This window comes from Narcine bancroftii, chromosome 5 (genome assembly GCF_036971445.1).
Source record: "Narcine bancroftii isolate sNarBan1 chromosome 5, sNarBan1.hap1, whole genome shotgun sequence".
Taxonomy (NCBI): Eukaryota; Metazoa; Chordata; class Chondrichthyes; order Torpediniformes; family Narcinidae; genus Narcine; species Narcine bancroftii.
This window is the reverse complement of record NC_091473.1, coordinates 30,394,536-30,413,296: the sequence shown is the minus strand read 5'-3', so window position 1 is coordinate 30,413,296 and position 18,761 is coordinate 30,394,536. Positions and strand designations below refer to the sequence as shown.

The 18,761-nt window shown below is 38.6% G+C and overlaps 1 protein-coding gene and 1 long non-coding RNA gene across 13 annotated transcripts in view; one reads left to right on the top strand and one right to left on the bottom strand.

Moving 5' to 3' along the window:
• The window catches only part of foxp1b (forkhead box P1b), a 577,308-nt gene that overhangs the window by 532,712 nt on the left and 25,835 nt on the right, over nucleotides 1-18,761 (bottom strand). The gene's annotated exons all lie outside the window — the stretch shown is intronic.
• The window catches only part of LOC138763234 (uncharacterized), an 85,694-nt gene that overhangs the window by 58,401 nt on the left and 8,532 nt on the right, over nucleotides 1-18,761 (top strand). The window contains exon 4 of one of the 3 annotated variants that reach the window (XR_011357430.1): nucleotides 8,071-8,254. The exons of the other annotated variants lie outside the window; for them this stretch is intronic. This is a non-coding gene — a long non-coding RNA (uncharacterized lncRNA). Of the gene's footprint in view, nucleotides 1-8,070; nucleotides 8,255-18,761 lie in introns of those variants that run through there. 3 annotated transcript variants of the gene reach the window in all.

Below are 18,761 nucleotides of genomic sequence, written 5' to 3'. Positions count from 1 at the left end.
AGTCCCAGTCGCTGGTGCTGTTACAGTGTTGCACTAAATGCAATACTAACCATGCTGTATTAGCTGTAACTTCTTGATGGGCTCCACGCAGAGCTAAATTTACTCTATAATGTATCCTTACCAATAGTTATTTCTTCCTAAGCCTATTTTATCTTGTTTATTTTACTTCTCAAAATCATCCCGTTTTAAGGAATGGTAGAGGGAAGTTTCAATATCAATGCCACAGGTCCAAATAAAGGGTACATTTTAATTGTGATTTCCTATATAGTCTTACCACTGTGAAGTAGAAGTAACAGCTGCAATATGAAGTACATATTTTACCATTATTTGTTAATAAAACATGTTCAGCTGTTCATGGCTTTAACTTGACTTTGTTCCCCTGCGGTGCATGGGATCCTGCTGGTATGGCCAGACTGTGAAAACAAGCCTCAAATGACCAAGTGCAACGGCAACTTTCAAAGTAGGAACCAAACCAGACACAACAAACCACAGAACAGCCAACCCAAGTTATCATAATTTCTGTGGAATTCAACTGTGACACCACTTACTGAAAGCTAACTTTCCACGAGTGGCATGTTGCTACCAGGACATTTGGTTTAGAAAACATCAGATTAAGACATTACTGATGGTTCACCTGGATCTGCCTGAATTCAGCCAATTGCTTCACAGGGTTTACAATTCCACACAATACGTGAAAATACCTCTCAAGATCTATGAATTAATTTAGATCCCTAAGTGCCTACTTCAAGTCATTAAGAACCCAAATTAACTTTAGTTAACACACATTACAGTAACTTTAAGGATTTCTTCACTCTCAAACATCCATGCAACTGAAGCTAAATTTGACTTCTTAGTGTTAATATAAATTCTTTGTTTTTATCTAAAAAGGAGGTGGGTGGTTTTGTTATTCCACTTGCTGGTGCATTCTGGACAGCGCTGGGAAGATGGAGCAGTGAGAAAATGAATACGGGAAATATAATTAGAGTGATTAAACCAACATAATTTAAATCAATTTGTTTATGTGCTCATTTTACAAACTGATGTCTCAGCACTGCAGAGTTTACACTAATTAAAGACTATTGTTTCTTATTTTGCAAATTTTACACAAATTAATTGTAATTTCAAGATTAAATTCCTTCCAAATATGTAAACTAGCCTTCTTGGTAACCTTGATAGTGACCTAACCTGTACAAAGGTCACAGCCATAATTAGTCATAGAACCATTTTATACCACATCTGACTTTAATTCCCTGGCAACTTTAATTTCACATGTGTGCAAATCAGATCAGGGGTAAAAGAGATAATAGAGTCAAACCTACCCCATCTCTGCTAAGCAAACACAGTTCCAATTTAGCCTTTTTTAAACAAAAGGAAACATTTGCTTTTAAAGGTCCCTTTAAAATGAACAAATTCTTGCATTGGCAAAAAATTGCAAGTAAAAAGGTGAATTTCCTGATTGAACTTGTACTCCAAATTCCACTGCAACCTTCAAGGAAATCTTAGTTCTACAAAAATAACAGACATGGTTCATGACTATAATATCACAACTATAAAGCAAAGGCTGCTGCAAAAGAGAGATATTTTTGAACTTTGATTAGTTTGGCAAGTTGAAAAGAAAGGAGGAGCTAGTCTACGTAAGCATCAAATATGGATGCTCATAACAAGGGAAGTGGTTTATTACAGAAAGAAAACAATTTACTGTGCAAAGAAATGATGTAAGATTTTGGAAAAAAAACAGTGGAATCTACCTGGCAGAACTTAGTGCTAATATCTACAACATCTGACAATCTATCTAAATTTCTTTGGCATTTCATTGCCTGAGGCTTCATGCTTGCTGTTCCTCTTGGTTTGGTATCATGAATAACGTGGATAGCCAGTTGTCTGGATCGAGATAGCGATCTCCACAACAAGGTAAATGGCCAATTGAAACTCATAATGATGGAAAGCAGAAAATGCCAATCAAATTAGTAAAATTATCACATTTCCAGCAAGGTTTTATATCCCTTTTATTCCGAACGTTGCACAAAATAAAAATGGAACAAGGGCATAGATGCCAACAATTTGCCATGTCAATGACCTGTTGCTTGTGCAAAATTTTTCCTTGCATTTGAGTCTACGAACCCTACAGGCCACTCACCCTTACTTAATAAGAGACACCAGGCCAACTCTGACATAAGTTAGGAACATACTCATCTTCTATGCTGCAGTGGGAGAGTCCGGCATTTATCATCTGGCATACTTTTAGCATTTTCTCAGATATTCATTCACCCCACCCACTTCTCACCATCCCTACTACTTCAGATCCTAGGGTTCCAAGCATCTAACCTAATTGAACATGCAAAACTCACATCACCTCCTCCCCACCAACTGGATTCCCAATTTCCTAATCACCAGGGTTACCCCTCCACAACAAGCTCCTCTTTCTCATTAAGTGTTTCAATGTCATAGATGTAAATGATAGCTGCAAATGACTGATACTAATGAATATAGATAACCAGTTGGAGATGATGGAAATGAAACAACCCCACAAGAAGAAACAAATCTAGAGAATTGAAACTGAGAAGAGGCTAATGAAAGGCTGAAAACAAGAAAAGCAGACATTAGGGTTAAATTTCTTACATTTGCAGCCATATTCCTCCGAAATGTACCTTCAGCAAGGAGTCCTTCAAATGTCCTATCACAATATAACCAGCACTGACAGCTCCTGGGTTATATTGGCAAGGAACATCTGCATTCTGCTTCAATGGTGGGAGTTAGAAAGTTGAAGTGGGGGGAGAGGGGGGCGTGGGGGGGGGATGCTGCAGCAGTCCTCCTCCTGAGAAGAAGCAACTCAGAATACCTGTACTAACGACGATGTGCAGCAGCCTGAAAGGAAATAGGTTTCTAAGGGGGACTTGGACTTTCATTTTGAAAACTATGTTTCTTTACTGTTTGAGGATTCCCCAGCTCTTGCCTCGAAGATATGCCACACATGACACTTTACTGGGAAGGATTATTGTCAAGTGGGGAACAGCTGATTATTGATAAATGTAACTTTTGCATTCACATCTGGAAGTGGCATTTGACTGCAGGGCACGGACCCCAAATGTGAAATCATAGGGGCCTCTCACAAAAAGACCTCCCAGCAGAAATAAACAAGTTTATTCCATTAGAAAAAAATTACATACAATCTAAAAACAAGTATACATTATTTGAACAAATTTGGGAACCAGACATAAAATATGATAGAAAATGGCACCTCTCAAACCTCCATCTCTTAAAGTGACATGAATATAAACACAATAAGATTTAAATATGTAAAAGTGGACAATAAAACTTATTTGCTTTTTGTTGTTTTCTTTGTTTTATGTGTTTTATTATTTATTGGTTTTTGAAGAGGGGTGGGGAGGGGGAAAAAGGGGGGGAAAGGAAATGTCACTGTGTATATTTTAATGATGAACATTTGTAAATATTGTTATTGATATGATTCATGGTGGAATAAATTAAAAAAAAAATTAAAAACAAAAAGACCTGCCAGCAAGTTCTTTACCCAAGTGTAACTTCAATTCATGGATGCTTTTGCCCAAGTATTTTTAATCGTTGCTGATCTGAAAATGGAATCACTTCTCTTTTGCACAATTTCTTTTGCAATTTCCATCCTCAAATTATTATAAAACAAAATTAGAATGGAAGTTATTATGGTTATAAACTGGTGCAGATTAAGCAATGGCTAATGAACAGAAAACAGAGCGTTCAAATCAACAGGTCATTCTCAAGTTGGGAGGATATTAAAGACATAATATCTTTAAATAATACGTTTCAAACCTATCATCTGGTTTTGAATACCCCGACAACATTGATTTTAATCTAGGTACAGCAGGTGGCATTGTGTGATCTTTTTCTTTGTGAGGATGTGAGTCAGCTTGGCTTCTACCGCAAGGATTGCTTGTGATAGTTTCATCATTTTGACACAGGATCCAATGGAAAATTTCTGGAAATCTTCACAACAGGCTGTTCATCAGTGTGCTAGAGGCTTAATGCAGAGCCATACAGATTTTAAAAGTTCTACCAGATTTCAAAATCCTCTGAATCCACCTGGAAGTGTTTCTGAGTAAAACAACTTTATTGTTTCTAATTAGGGAGTGGAAAATTTTTCACATACTTCTTCCTAGTCTTCATATTTCTCCTGACAATAGCATTAGACTCAAAAATTGTGTCACTCAGTGGGTCAGGCAGCATATATAGAGGGATTTCATGAAGCGTCTTGATCGTAAACATTTAATTTAGTTCAGAGATACAGCACACTGCCACCCAAATACACCCAATCTTATACGTCTGTGGAAAGTAGGAGGAAATTGGAGAACCCAGAGGAAACGCTCGCAGATATGGGGAGAACATATCCTAAGTGATTGAAGCAGATTCGAACCCAGTGCACTGGCACTGTAATAGCGTTGTTCTAAGAACTACATTAATCATGCCACTCTAAATGGAAGTGACCCTCCACAGATACTGTCTGACCTACTACATCCTTCAAGCAACCCTTTTATTTTGCTTTAGCAGCTCAAAATATAGCAGTGAAAATGTATTTGTCCAGTTGTTTATTCATGAGTCAATCCCTTGCAGATATTATTGAAATACACTACACAGATATTCACAAAAATGCTGTCAAACTCTTTAGCCATTAATAAAACTAAGTTTTGTGCATATATGTAATTTCAACAAAACAATATACTTTAAATAATGGCAAATATATTCTTCCATTTGTCATGCTGCTTCAGTTTCTACCACAACCTGCTGTACCATAATCTGCAGCAAATGTTCCAATGCAATGCAAAATATTAAAGATTGCTTTAATCTCGATGAGAGTTCACAATCAACATGTCAATTCCATTCCTGGATGCCAAGAACTAATGCCAGACACCAACCAATGTCTTTAAAAATCTCATAACATAAAGATTGCCAAAACTATGTCAACAGCTTTCTGGGAGATCACCAGTGAGAATGGTTACTTCACAAATGACTGCAAGACCCATGCTGATGAATTTCTTTAATGATTTTAATGAAATTTTGGTTACAAATCAGCATCATGAAGTAGCAGCATAAACTTTGCTGAAGCTATTCTACTTTGATGTTTAGATGGAGGCTATATTCACCTTACTGAAAGTGAAGCTCTATGAAAGCATTGTTTATTGCCATACAATTGAACATAACTCCCCTCAAAACTACATCTTTTTCATCTGACAATTTTCACTCATGAACCTTCATGACAATGTTCAGATCAAGGTGGTGATGGAATATTCTCCATTGCCAGGATGAGTGCAGCTTCAACAACCCTCAAGAAACTCAAAACCATGCAGGACCTAGCAGCATGCTGGATAGACACTCCAACACCGAAGCACAGTAGTGACAGTTAATACCTTCTACAAGATGCACTGCAGCGACTCACCAACACTCCTTGGACTCCAAGCTCACAGAAACAACAAAAGCATGGGAAGATAGCCATCTGGAAGTGGTCCTCCCAATGACACAACATCCTGACTTGGAAATATAACAATGTTCCTTGACCATTATTAGGTCAATATCCTGGAACTAATTGGCTTGGCTTGTGGTGTCTACTGCAGAAAGGAGACCATGGTCTGTTGTTGAATGGGCAGAGGCAAACCCTTCAAGCAGAAGGCCAGTGACCACTGAGTAGCTGAGAGGGAAACCAAGGACAAGGGGAATAGGAGGAGCAGGTTAGATCGTCTAAAATCAGCAAAGGGTTGTTCAGAAACTGAAAGAGATATCACCCCGCTGTGTCTAGTTCATCCTTAAAGATAGTCAGAGAGATTGAAATGGTGAATTAATAACAACTTCTCACGCAATGTCAACAAGATCAAGGAACCGATTGTAGACTTCAGGAGAGGAAAACTAGAGATATATGATCCAGAAATCATTGGAAGAATCTGAGGTGGAGAGGGTCAACAACTTCAAATTCTTGGCTGCCACTTTCTCAGGTTTGAGTCCTGGATCCACCATATAAATAGTATTGTGAAGAAAGAACGACAACCCCTCAGGAGTCTACAGAGGTTGGTTATGTTTTCAAAACACTTGGCAAACTTCTGCAGATGTGTGGTGGAAAGTAGGCTGACTGGGTGCATCACGACATGATATGGGAGCACCAAGACTCTGAGCGGCAAAGCTCTCCCAACCATTGAGCATATCTATATGAAACATTGTCGTTGGGGAGCACCATCAATAACAAGGATCCTCATCATTCAGGCCATGATCTTTTCTTGTTGCTGCCAACAGGAAGGAGGTTCAGATGCCTCAGGACTCGTACCACCAGATTCAAGAATAATTACTACTGTGACAGATTATATTATATTTTATATTGTATATAGATATGTTTTAAAGGAGATAAATTGTGGCAGTTTTTTTTAGTTTAGGTCACATAACAAATGTGACTTCAAAACAGATCTCATTTAGAATGCTGGAGTTCTCCTCAAGCCAGACAGTTCATGCTCCGAATGCCTTTGCAAAAACTTTGAAGGATGCCTATAAGGACTTCACAAGTAGGTGTTAACTGGACATGCTATGGAGTAATGGATTATTGTTTTGGAAAACAACAGATGAACAACTCAGAAGATTAGGTCCAGAGCTGCAATCTGTCTGAGTGCACTTGGCTGTTCTAAGAGGGTCATGTGGTTTTCTCTGAGAGAGAGAGAGAGAGAGAGAGAGAGAGAGAGAGATAGAGAGAGAATTCATTTCTACAGTTCAGCAGCAGCTGGGACTGGAACAGGACAAGCTAGAAAGCTTGTGGAAAAACCCTATTTTGAAGACGGGTTGTGAGTTCTTATTTCAGCCTGGTCAAAGCCCTGGTGGTCGATACGAGGAGATGGCTGGCTGTATAACGTTTCACTTGAAATAAGGGAAACAGAAAAGGAACTCTGTGATGAGGTTCTGAAAACTCTGATGGAGCAAGTTTCTTCGGCAAGACACTAAAGTGGCTGATCAGAAGGGATCAGTTGTGGGTGTCCCACGAGCAACAAATCTCTCTCTGAAAACTGGCAAGAACCTTCCTGAGCAGTAACCATTTATCTTTCAAGCACCAAAGCCTGCTGAAATTCATAAATGTTAAACTCTGTGCATAGTATAAGAATTGCCTGATACCAGTGAACTTGGAGGAGTGAGAAGTGAGATTGGACTGTGAATCAAAGAACTTTTTTGAACATATATACAATACATACCTGTGCGCTTGGAATTAGAAGGGGGTTAAGTTAAGTTTATAGTAATAAGTTAAAGTTTGATCCTGTTTTCGGTTTAAAGATAAATTAAAAGCAACTTTTATTTAAGTAACCATTTGTCTTGGTGAATATCTATTGCTGCTGGGTTTCGGGGTCCTCTGGGCTCGTAACACTACCCTTCAGCTATCAGAGTCTTGAACAATAGGGGATAACTGTACTCATTTAGAGACTCATTTAAGAATTATGCTTGTTATTTATTACTGTATTTTATATCTGCATTTGCACAGTTTGTTTGCAGTTGATAGATCGTGATGACACAGCTTAAAATTACTGGCCTATAGATTTGCTATGCGTGGCTCACAGAAAAAGAATATCAGGGTTGTATCTCATGTCATGTATGTACTCTGATAATTAAATTTAACTTTGAACTTTGAAGATAATGCAGGTAAACAACCAAAAACTGGACAGTAGCCATAACTTCTTCCACTTATGAAGTTCTACTATGCCCATTATTTTTCGGTCAACCTATCAATCCAAACTGTAGTTACTTTGGGTAAAGAGCATTTTCACAAAATGTTAAAAATAGTCACTTTAAGCCCCCATCCCCCCCATACAGGGGTGTAGCCAGGTTGTAAAGTTAGGGGGAGCAAGCACATAAAAAAAGGTACCACAACATATACCAGATGGTGAGTCAGTGGATGAATGATGGGTCGCACTGATTTTTTTGGCAGCATCAGACTTCCTCCAGAACTGTAAGCTTTTTGAACTAAGTATGGGAATCTCTGAGTCTCACTGTGTCATGTTGTGCCAGTGGCCCTAAGCTTCTTGCTGACTTGTTATAGTTTGCTTTTTGTCTCCATTGCAGATGCTTTTGTTTCCTTCGACATCTCTGTTTTTGCTTGGGTCTGCAGAATTGGGAAGCATGGTGTGTAGTCTACGTCTCATCAGATGCTCAGCAGGTGACATGCCATGTTCAAGTGGTGAAGCTCTGTAACTAGAGTTAGATACAAATTTGAGCCACTATCTAATGCTTTCTTGAGCAATGTTTAACTATGTGAACTCCTTTCTCTGCTTTACTGTTTGACTGTGGATGCAGAGGACCTGAAGTCACATGTCGCAAAATCATACTCTTCTACAAGTTTCTGGAATTCTCTACAGCTGTAGGCATCGACCGTGGTCACTGTAGACAATTTGAGGAATTCCATGTCTTGCAAAGATTGATTTCATATATTTGATCACACATGCAGCAGATATATTAGGAAGCAACGCAAATCTGGATAGTTCGATAGATAATCAATAATGAGCAAGTAATTCTTTCCATCCATGTGGAACAGATCAGTCCCAACTTTCTGCCATGGTTTTACTGGTATGTCAGTTATTCACAGAAGTTCCTGTGACTGCTTGGATGATGTTTCAAACAGGACTCACAACTGGAACCATCCTGTCAATGTCAGAATTTATCCCAATAAACAGAAGTTCTGGCCCTCCTCTTGCATTTTTCAATTCCAAGGTCCCCTCATGCACCCTTTTCAGCATCTCTTGTTGCAGTGATTCTCCTCTGTCTGAGTAGAAGCCCATTGACAACACTCAGCTCAGCTCTGATATTGTAGTATGGCTGACATTCACCTTGAGGCATCCTTCATTCAAATTCTTGATGACCTTCTGTAGAACTGTGTCCTTTTCTGTTTCAGCTGTGATCTCCTTGGATTTCAAGTCAGATACAGGAAGAGATTCAGTGATCAAGTTCACGCGAAGATTCACATCTCTCTCTCCCTCTGTGGAACTGTCATTGTATGCTTCACAATGTGTCGTTGCCCTGGATAATGTATCAGCTAATGCAATAGGTTTCCCTGACGTGTACACCCTCTCGACTAGGCTTAAGTTTTCACCTGCTTTGTTTCCAAGCAATGATTCGTGTCTATCTGGGATTACTGCAAACCTGAGATGGCGCTCTTTATCTTTAGCTTTCACCTTGAGGTCACATGCACCTTTCGTGTCAATGTTCTGTCCATTGTGGGCTTTGAGCTGTACAGGATTTGCATGGATTTATGGCTTTATCTTCATTGCCCTGATGTCGCACTCTCAGATCAAATTGACCATTGCCCCTGTGACCAGCTTGAAAGGAATATTTGTTCCAGTTGCATGTAATAACAGTCCACTTGTCCTTCTCGACTCTGTTCATGCTTGGCTGTTCAATGTGTGTGGGTTTAAAATCTTTCTGCACTACCATGCCCACAAAGAGTGTATCACGGAGGGCACCTTCTTCTATAATGTGTACAGTGTGCATGCTTTCACTTCTGTTTTGTTTCCCTTTAGAAAATCAATACTTTGCATAGCAATTCTTCCCTCTGCACTTATTACAGACTTTTCCATAGGCGGGGGAATTGCTTTGGTGCATGTTGAGTGCCACATCATCTATACTTGAATGTCTCTCCATCTTTTTGTTGTTTCCTATGTCTCATTTTTTTTGTTTATGTCTGTGGACACACACTATGGCTATGCTTTTGTTTTCACTCATTTTTGCACTCTCACTAAACATTTTTTTCATGTGCTGCAGAGCTAATTCATTGGCGTGCCATATCATCATAACTCCAGCTAAGGTAAGCTCTGTCTCTCACAGAAACCTCTCTCTCACTTTCTTATCAATAATCCTGAACACAATTTGATCACGGATCATTGAATAAGTGCAGCCACCTGAAACTGTATGTTCTTGCTTTTAATTTCATGTCCATTAAAAGAAGTATCAAAGCTCTCTCCCTGCAGCTGCGTACATGAGCAAAACAAGTATCTCTTCAATGTTTCATTTATCTTTGGTGAAACAATGTTCATCAAACATCTCAATAACCTTATCAAACTTTTCCTGGTCTTCTGCCCCTGCAAAATAAATGTGTTGAAAACCTCTAGTGCTTGACGTCCCACCATGGTAAGTAGCAGTGCAATCTTCCATGCATCCAGTTTGCTATTTAGTCCAATGGCTTACAAGTACAGCAAGAATTGTTGTTTAAACAAACTCCACTCATGGTCAACATTTCCAGTTCAATTTACAGCATCAGGAATCGTTACACTTCCCATATCTCTGCTGTTTGTCAACTGATACACACTCCCAGTGTTTCTTCCACTCCTGGTACCATGCACACTTCTGATCCCACATGACGTTTCTTCCATTGTAATAAAGAAACTTGAGTTCTTCTAAAATAACTATATTTTATTAGCTATAGAACTCACTCAAGAACGTGTAGAGACATCCACCTTGAATCCACTGAGCTGCCACAAACTAGTCTCTGATTTCCTCTTGTGGTCAGGAGGATCAGTAACACTCTTCACTACAGATAAATGATGAACACAGAACTGCTTCCTTAAGTAATGGTCCCATTGCCAAAGTCACTTGCAAAATGTTACACAGTAGTGTAAAACAGATGTCCAACAAAACATGATACCCCACTGAATTTGCACAAGCTCACAATTATATAGACTTAGCCCTTTTCAACTACTTTTGAGGAAAAGGTGATGGAGCAGAAGTATAAAAAACAAGGCGGAGGAAGATGAAAAAATACACAAAATGCTAGAGAAACTCAGCAGGTCAAACAGTGCCTTTATGTAACAAAGATGAAGATACATCACCAACATTTTGGGCTTGAGCCCTTCATCAAGGTGTGGGGGAACCACGAAAGAAGTTTTCAATTAACTACAGTGTCAACAGAATCCTGTGTTTTACCCATAAAAAGGAGGATGTTCGACAGAAAGATCTGACTGACAGTATTATAATTTAAATAAAGAAAAGCCAGAATGGAATTCTTATTCCTCCTTCTACTATTTGATTATGGACTAGGAGAGATTGCTAAGCCTCTGAGGGTCAAGAACCTATCCTTCTTCTCCATGTTGACCAAGCCATAGAGATAGGCATCTGAAAATCAGGTGTCACCATCTGAATGTCTCTGAAGCCATGAATTGTGGTGACTTGATGCTGAACTCATTATAAATAAGATGGGAAAATAATTGTCCATGCATTATGCCTAGGATTAAACAGGCATGGGTAAAATAATTTATTCATCCTGATGCACATTGTTCAATGCTATTAATGCATCCCCTCAAAGATTAAGCTCATCCCTCAATTAGGTTCAGCACACTGTGTACCCATTTACTCTTCATGTTCTCTTCAAGGAAAATGTCACATGAACAATGTCAATAGCAGAAACTCAGCTGGGAAAATATAGGTCTCGTAACTAACCACTCTGGACATTATTTGGCTTTACCATCCCGATCTGTGTGATCTGTGTAACTACAATATATGCTTTCTCAGCACATTGGGATAATTGTCTTTTACATTTGATTTGCAATTTTTTTCTCATCCTCTTTAATGGAGAATGTCAGTGATTTTATTTGTCCTCACAAGTAACAAGTGCCTTCTAGTAGCTGATCCACAAGTCCATTCTTCATGTGTAAGACTACATAATGTCAGCAAGCTATTCATCCATGAAGCACAAAGTCTACTACATATCCAAATACATCTATCAGGAATCATCAGCCAATGGTTGGGTGTGGAAACCATGGTTGATTTATTTCTGTTCCACTCATCTAGATAATATCGTGTTGCCCTCTCATAACTTTACAGCCTTTATGTGAGATAAGCTGATAGGGAACTGAAAACTGAGTATTGTGGTTTAAAGGATTGCTTGTATCATTTAAGACATTATGCTGGAATTTTATTTGGGAGGAAGTTACTTCATAAAGTGTATTGCAAACTCAGAGCCTATTTCCTTCTGGGTTAGAAATCTCTTGGCCAGCATTTTTTTTTGTTGATGAAAAAGCACAATTCATTATTGTGCTCAGTTATGGTAAAATATTAACAAACATTTATGATTTTCAAATCTGTTTCATTATATATTTGCTGCGACTAGAAACCTACAGTCATGTCAACTATACCAATTAAAAACAAGCACAGTCCAATGTCAATGGTGCTGCTATTTATCTCTGTCCCTCCCTGATGCTATATTTTAATTTGTAATACATCTTGTCAAATGGGAAAGGGAGATGCAAAGTACAAAATAGTAAACCCAGACTTCTATACTACAAAATCCTATGTAAAACAAAAATACTGTTTGATCTCTAATTGCTACTGTGTCCCACTATATTGTACCCTGCGAAATTAAAATAAATACATTTTGCTTCATCATTAGTAAATGATGTTATCGTAAGTCTTTGCAGTTTTGTTCATAGAATACTACCATATGAAATTTTGATCTTTTATATCTCACTTCCCTACCAGTGGCATTGGTTCTTGGTGGATTATGACCCCACAGGCACTGCCAGGCCATGATTCATTGTAAATAAAAGAGAAAGACTGGAGTTGGTAGTTTATGTGCAGTTTTAATTGACTTGGTTGCAAATATTCCCAGAAAGTTGTAGCAAGAGAAGTTCAAAGGAAATGAGCAGCTTTATAAGAATAAACAGATTGTGTCAGATGGTGACTTTGAATGGATGGGCATGGTTATGTAAGAAACATTTTCTGAAGGGACAGCTGATGAGAAATCAATTCAGAGGCGAGTGGGGAAAGGAACTGAGGTAGAGATTAAACCATTGAAGATGAGACCAATGCAAAAGGGAAAAGGAGCAAGGGCAAAAAGGGAAGCAGAGGTTTTGGAGAGAATAATTATTTTTTTAAAAGGAGATGGAACACAGGGAGATAATTGAGAAAAAATTAACAATAGATGCAAAGGGAAAAGGGACACACCCATCATAATGGAAATTGGTTGGGGCACAAAATTGAAAGTCCAGTCATACACCCAAACTTTTGGCAAGTTTCAGTTAAAATTAGGATAACAATACATTAACATTGTAGATAACATGGGCATTTTTTTAAAGAGTAAATCAGATTTCATTTTTTCTTCCGTGGTGCTCCTGGATTTTAATCCGTGATTAAGTTGTCTGATTTTTCTTCATTGTTCTATGAAAGTTCCTTTAACCATTATTATATTTCCATATACCGGTAGTTTTGGAACAATATGAAGCAAGAAAACATGCAGCTGTAGTCTAACCATGCTGGCTATGAGAGCTAAACACACCAGATTCATCTTGTACCTTCGTAGTATAAAGGGACTGATAATCTTGCTGTCTGATAGAAACAGCAGGTTCCCAAGAATTTATCAACACTCCAGCAGGACTGCAGAAGTAGGTTCATGGTGGAGGACACTATGAAGTACCATTACAGTGGACCAGAATGTGGATTCCTGAGATTATTGCAATCTCCATCTTATTTCCTTTGACCACTGCTTTCTAAATTTATATCCCATCATAGAGCATAGAGCATGATAGTGTAGTACAGGTCCTTCAACCCTCCATGTTGTGCCAATATACAGTATATACTCCTATCAAAATATACTATATCTTTCCTACTTCGTAACCCTCTATTTTCCTTTCATCCATGTGCCTGTCTAAGAGTTTCTTAACTGCCCCTAATGTTTCAGCCTCCACCACCTCCCCTAACAAAGCATTCCAGGTACCAACAGCTCTCTGTGAAAAATCTTCCTTCTAATGTCTCCCCTAAACTTCCTTCCTTAGCTTTGTACATGTGTCCTCTGGTGTTTGCTATTCCTGTCCTGGGGAAAAGGCATTGGCCGGCCATCTTATGTATGCCTCTCAGAATCTTGTAGACTATTAAGTCTCCTCTCATCCTTCTGCACTCCAAAGAGAAAAGTCCTAGCTCTGTTGATCTTGCCTCATAAGACTTATTTTCCAATCCAGGCAAAATCTTGGTAAATCTCCCATGCACCCTCTTCATAGCTTCCACATCCTTCTGATATTGAGTTGATCGGAGTTGAACACATTACTCTGTGTGGTTTCACCAGAGGTTTGTAGATTTGCAACATGACCTCTCAACTCTTGAACTCAATCCCCCGATTAATGAAGCCCAGCCTCCCATAGGCCTTCTTAACTATCCTATCAACCTGCACAGCAACCTTAAGAGATGTATGAATTTGGACCCCAAAGTCTTTCTGTTCCTCCACACTGTTAAGTATCCAACCATTAACCCTATATTCAGTCATCTGGTTTGACCTTCCAAAATGCATCACCTCACACTTTTCCAGATTGAACTCCATTGGCCACTTTCCTGCCCACCTCTACATCCTGTCTATATCCTTTTGTAACATACAACAACCTTCAGCACTATACACAACTCCTCCAACCTTCATATCATCTGCAAATTTACTTAACCATCCTTCTGTTTCTTCATTTAGGTCATTTTAAAAAATTATAAAGAGCAGTGTCACTGAACAGATCCCTGCGGAAGTTCACTAGTCACTGACCTCTAGGCAGAATACTTTCCATCTATTACTAATGCAAACCAATTTTAATCCACACAGCCAAGGTTCTATGCCTCATGACTTTTTGTTGGGAGACCTTATCAAATGCCTTACTAAAATCCATATAGACCACATCTACTGCCCTACATTCATCAATTTATTTTGTTAATTCCTCAAAAAACTTAATTACATTTGTGAGGCACGACTTTCCCCTCACAAAGCCAAGCTGACCATCCCTGAGTAGACTGTACTTCTCCAAATGCTCATAGATCCCATCCTTAAAAATTCTCTCCAGCCCCTTTTTCACTGGTACCCTGTCACAGGAATTAACTGGAAATTTACCGGGACAGGGTCCAGAGGAAAAGGAACACTGTCCGAAAGTCTACCCCACTCATATTCCTGACATTTGCTGAGATTGGCGTGGTGATAATACCAATGGAAAAGGGACAGCAGAAATTCACCCTTTTCCAGTTGAAGGTAGAACACTCCAATCCCAGGGATGAGTTGTGTTCAGTGGAAAAGCAATTAGAGTCCCAGTTAAGGGTGGCCCAGTGGAAATGGCACAAAGGGCTTCCTATCTCGGGACATTGCACAGCCAATTAACTGGGATGCCAGTGGAAAGGGACTTTCAATAGTTTTCACCCCCTACCTCGAGACTCATGGTCTATAATTCCCAAGATTATCCCTATTACATTATTTTTAAAACAAGGGAACCACATTTGCCATTCTCCAATACTCCATAACCTCCCTGTGGCCAAAAACTCAAAGATCAAAGCCACTGTCCCTGCTCCCTTTTCCTTCACTTCCCACAGCAATCTGGGGTATATCGTGTCAGGCCCCAGGGACTTATTAACCTTAATGTTTTTAAGAAGATCCAAAACTTCTTCTTCCTTAATCATAACATTATCCAGTACACAAGCCTGTTCTATTCTGACCTCACCTTGATCAAGGTCCTTTTCTCTCGTAAATACTGAAACAAAGTATTCATTTAGGACCTTCCCCAACCTCCTCTGCCTCCAGGCACATGGCTCCTCCTTTATCCTTATGTGGCCCCTTCTTCATTCTCATCATCCTTCTGTTTTTCCACATATGAATAGAATGGCTTGGGGTTCTCCTTAATCCGACATGCCAAGGCCTTCTCATGCCCCCTTCCACCTCTACAAAATTCTTTCTTAATTTCAACCCTGACTACCATATAATGTTCATGAGCCTTTCCTGTTTCCTAAATCTAACGTATGATTCCTTTTTCCTATTAAAGACCCTCCTCAGCTGTTTTGTCAACCATAATTCTCTTTTCCTTCCATCTTTTCCCTATCTCAGGGGGACAAAGCTATCCTGGGCCTGGTGCAAGTGGTTCCTAAACATCCTGCACGTTATTTCTGTCCTTTCTCCCATGAACATCTGTTCTCAATTTATTCTCCCTGGTTGCTGTCTCATCCCATTCCGCCCTCCCTGAAACACTTTACCATTTTGTCTGCTTTTATCCTTGTCCATAGCTATGCTAAAGGTCAAGGAGTTGTGGTCACTCACATTGAAATGGTCTGCCACTGAGAGGCCTGCCACCTGTCCAGGTTCATTAGCCAGTATTAGATCCAGTGTTGCCTCTCCTCTAGTCAGCTGGCCCACATACTGTGTCAGGAAAACCTTGGACACATGAAAAATTCAGCCCCATCTATCCCACTTGCAGTCAGGAGGTGTCAGTCAATATTAGGGAACCTTACGTCTCCCCTAACAACAACCCTGTAATTTCTGCACCATTCTAAAATCTGCCTAGTTTACCTTCCCCCTCCAAAGAACCGGACTGTAGAATCTCAGAATGTTAATGACTACATGTGGTAGGAGGAAAGAGAAGAACACTAAAAAAAATCAAACCCAGACCCATCCAGTGATATGCCAAGACCAGCAGCAAGTTCATCAAAAAACAAGTACATTTTGTCAACAACTAAGAATGAAACATTTTATCATTAGGTCAGGTACATTTACAGTCATATCCTGGGAAAGTCTGCACTGTACTTATTCCCAAATGAAGAATGTTTCTTCAACTATCAGCCCCCATTCTAGGATGTGCCAAGCAAGCGAAGATGGGGGTGGGGTAGTGTGTTGCAAGCTTTAAGTATAAGCTAAGGGAAACTTCCTGGAATCCATTTTAAAAGAGTACAATGGTAAACAAGAATGTTATTCTGACCTTTGCTTCATTGCAATTGAGAAAAATATGATGGGCAATTAACAAAGTTTAAGTGATTCCATTGATTCATTGAACACCCTGCAAATGGATATTTACAAAGTTGCAAAATATTAAAGAAATGTTGATACAGATAATTTCAATGTTAAATGTTGACATATAAAAGTATTGCACAAAACCATCTCGTAGGAAGGAAGATTTGTGGATGGAATATTGTGGCATTATATGCAAATTACTGATGTTGAAATAGTTAAGGGAGCAATTATAACTCAGAAATATCTACAGATAACATTAGCGGACAGATGCTTAAAATATTAGAATGACATATATTTCTCCACCATTTAGAGGAAGTATTCATTTATTTACTTTAGATGGTTTAAGGTCTCTATTAAAATAGCAGACAGAAATGTCATACAGGTGCATCAAATATGTTTACAATAATATTTCCAGAGTAGCACAAGAAAACAGAGAAACACCATGAAAATACGTTAAGAAAACCTAAGAACTGAAATTTATAGGCATATATGACTGTAATGCCTTGATCCCATCACAGAAAAATCCAAGTGCCTTTCAAGTCAAACCAATAATCTCAAGATACAATTTGATGCTCCAAAAACACAACATATATAATAGAAATATGAGCAGACTTTCATGGACAGTTTCATCCATTTGAAGATTAACACCAGTTGATTCTGAAACCTGAAATTATTGTTGGAAATATTTTTAAATAAACAAAAATCGATTTGCCAATTAATTCATAATAAGAAATATTTAAAGTCGATGTCTTGTGAAAATTTCAGTATTCTAACCACAAATGGAAAATGACCCCAAATGGAAATAAACTGCTGTGCATTAAAGCCAAAATGATTGCATCACAGATGATTTTTAAAGGATTCCATAAAAACTCAACTTGATAACTGCATCATGTGTTTTCGCTCCTCTCAGACTGTGACAGTCCAAGTGATTTAAAATTGCTGTGTCCTTGACTGAGCTGGAAAAAAATGTAGAAGAAAACTGAGTTTGTCAGATTTGACTTCATCAAACCTATAGGGTTCTGACTGCTCATAGAAGATTCTACAAACCATCAATGGTTTAGTATATGCAATTAAACAATAAATTTATATGATGTGATTCTTCTACATTTAACATATATTTCATGCAGCTGAACCCCGCTGTTACTTTTATATTTTTATTTAGGGAATTATTTAATTGAGCATTCCACAGGTACCATTGTTTATTACTTAAACTATCTGCAGTAAACAGTAAGGAACCTCACATTTATCAATTAGTCAAGTTGTCCAGTTGTGACAATCTTTGTCCAAGTATGTTTTTGCAAAGTCATTGCAATGAACTACAATAGATCAATTTCAAAAGTTTTATTGGCGAGTAGTAAGAAAGGGATCGGAAATACAGTGTTCAAGTTGTAATACAGCTGTTTAAGATCACCACTGGGATATTGACATTTTTGACAATATTGACAATATATTGACATTTTTGCTGACTTGAAAGTTTATGGGTTTTTTTTAAGTTTCAAACTGACTCATATTTGAACCTTTATGATCAAGATAAGAATGTTCCTCAAAGTCCAAAGTTAAAATTTATTGTCTGAGTACATATATGACATCACACACAAGCCTTAGATCCTTTTTTCCTGCAGGAGAGGCAGAATTTCTAATTACCGGTAACTGTAAGTACTCAAGGAGAAAGAAATGTGTGCAAAATAGACAAATGTAAACAAACTGACTACAAATACATAAAATAAATATGCAGTAATAAATAATGAGCAAAGTAAGAGTAATTAAATGGATCTCTAGCCCCTTTTCCACTGGCATACCAGTTAATTAGCCATGCAATATCACAGATAGGAAGCCGGTTGTGCTGTTTCCACTGGGCTACCTTTAACTGGGACAGTGACTGCTCTTCCACTGAACACAACTCATCCCCAGGGATTGGAGAGTCTATCTTCAACTGGAAACAGGTGACTTTCTGCTGTCCTTTTTCCACCGGTTTAATCGGCACGTTGGTGTCAGTTGACGCTGGGATTATGTGTAGGGGTAGAGGTTGTCAATTCCC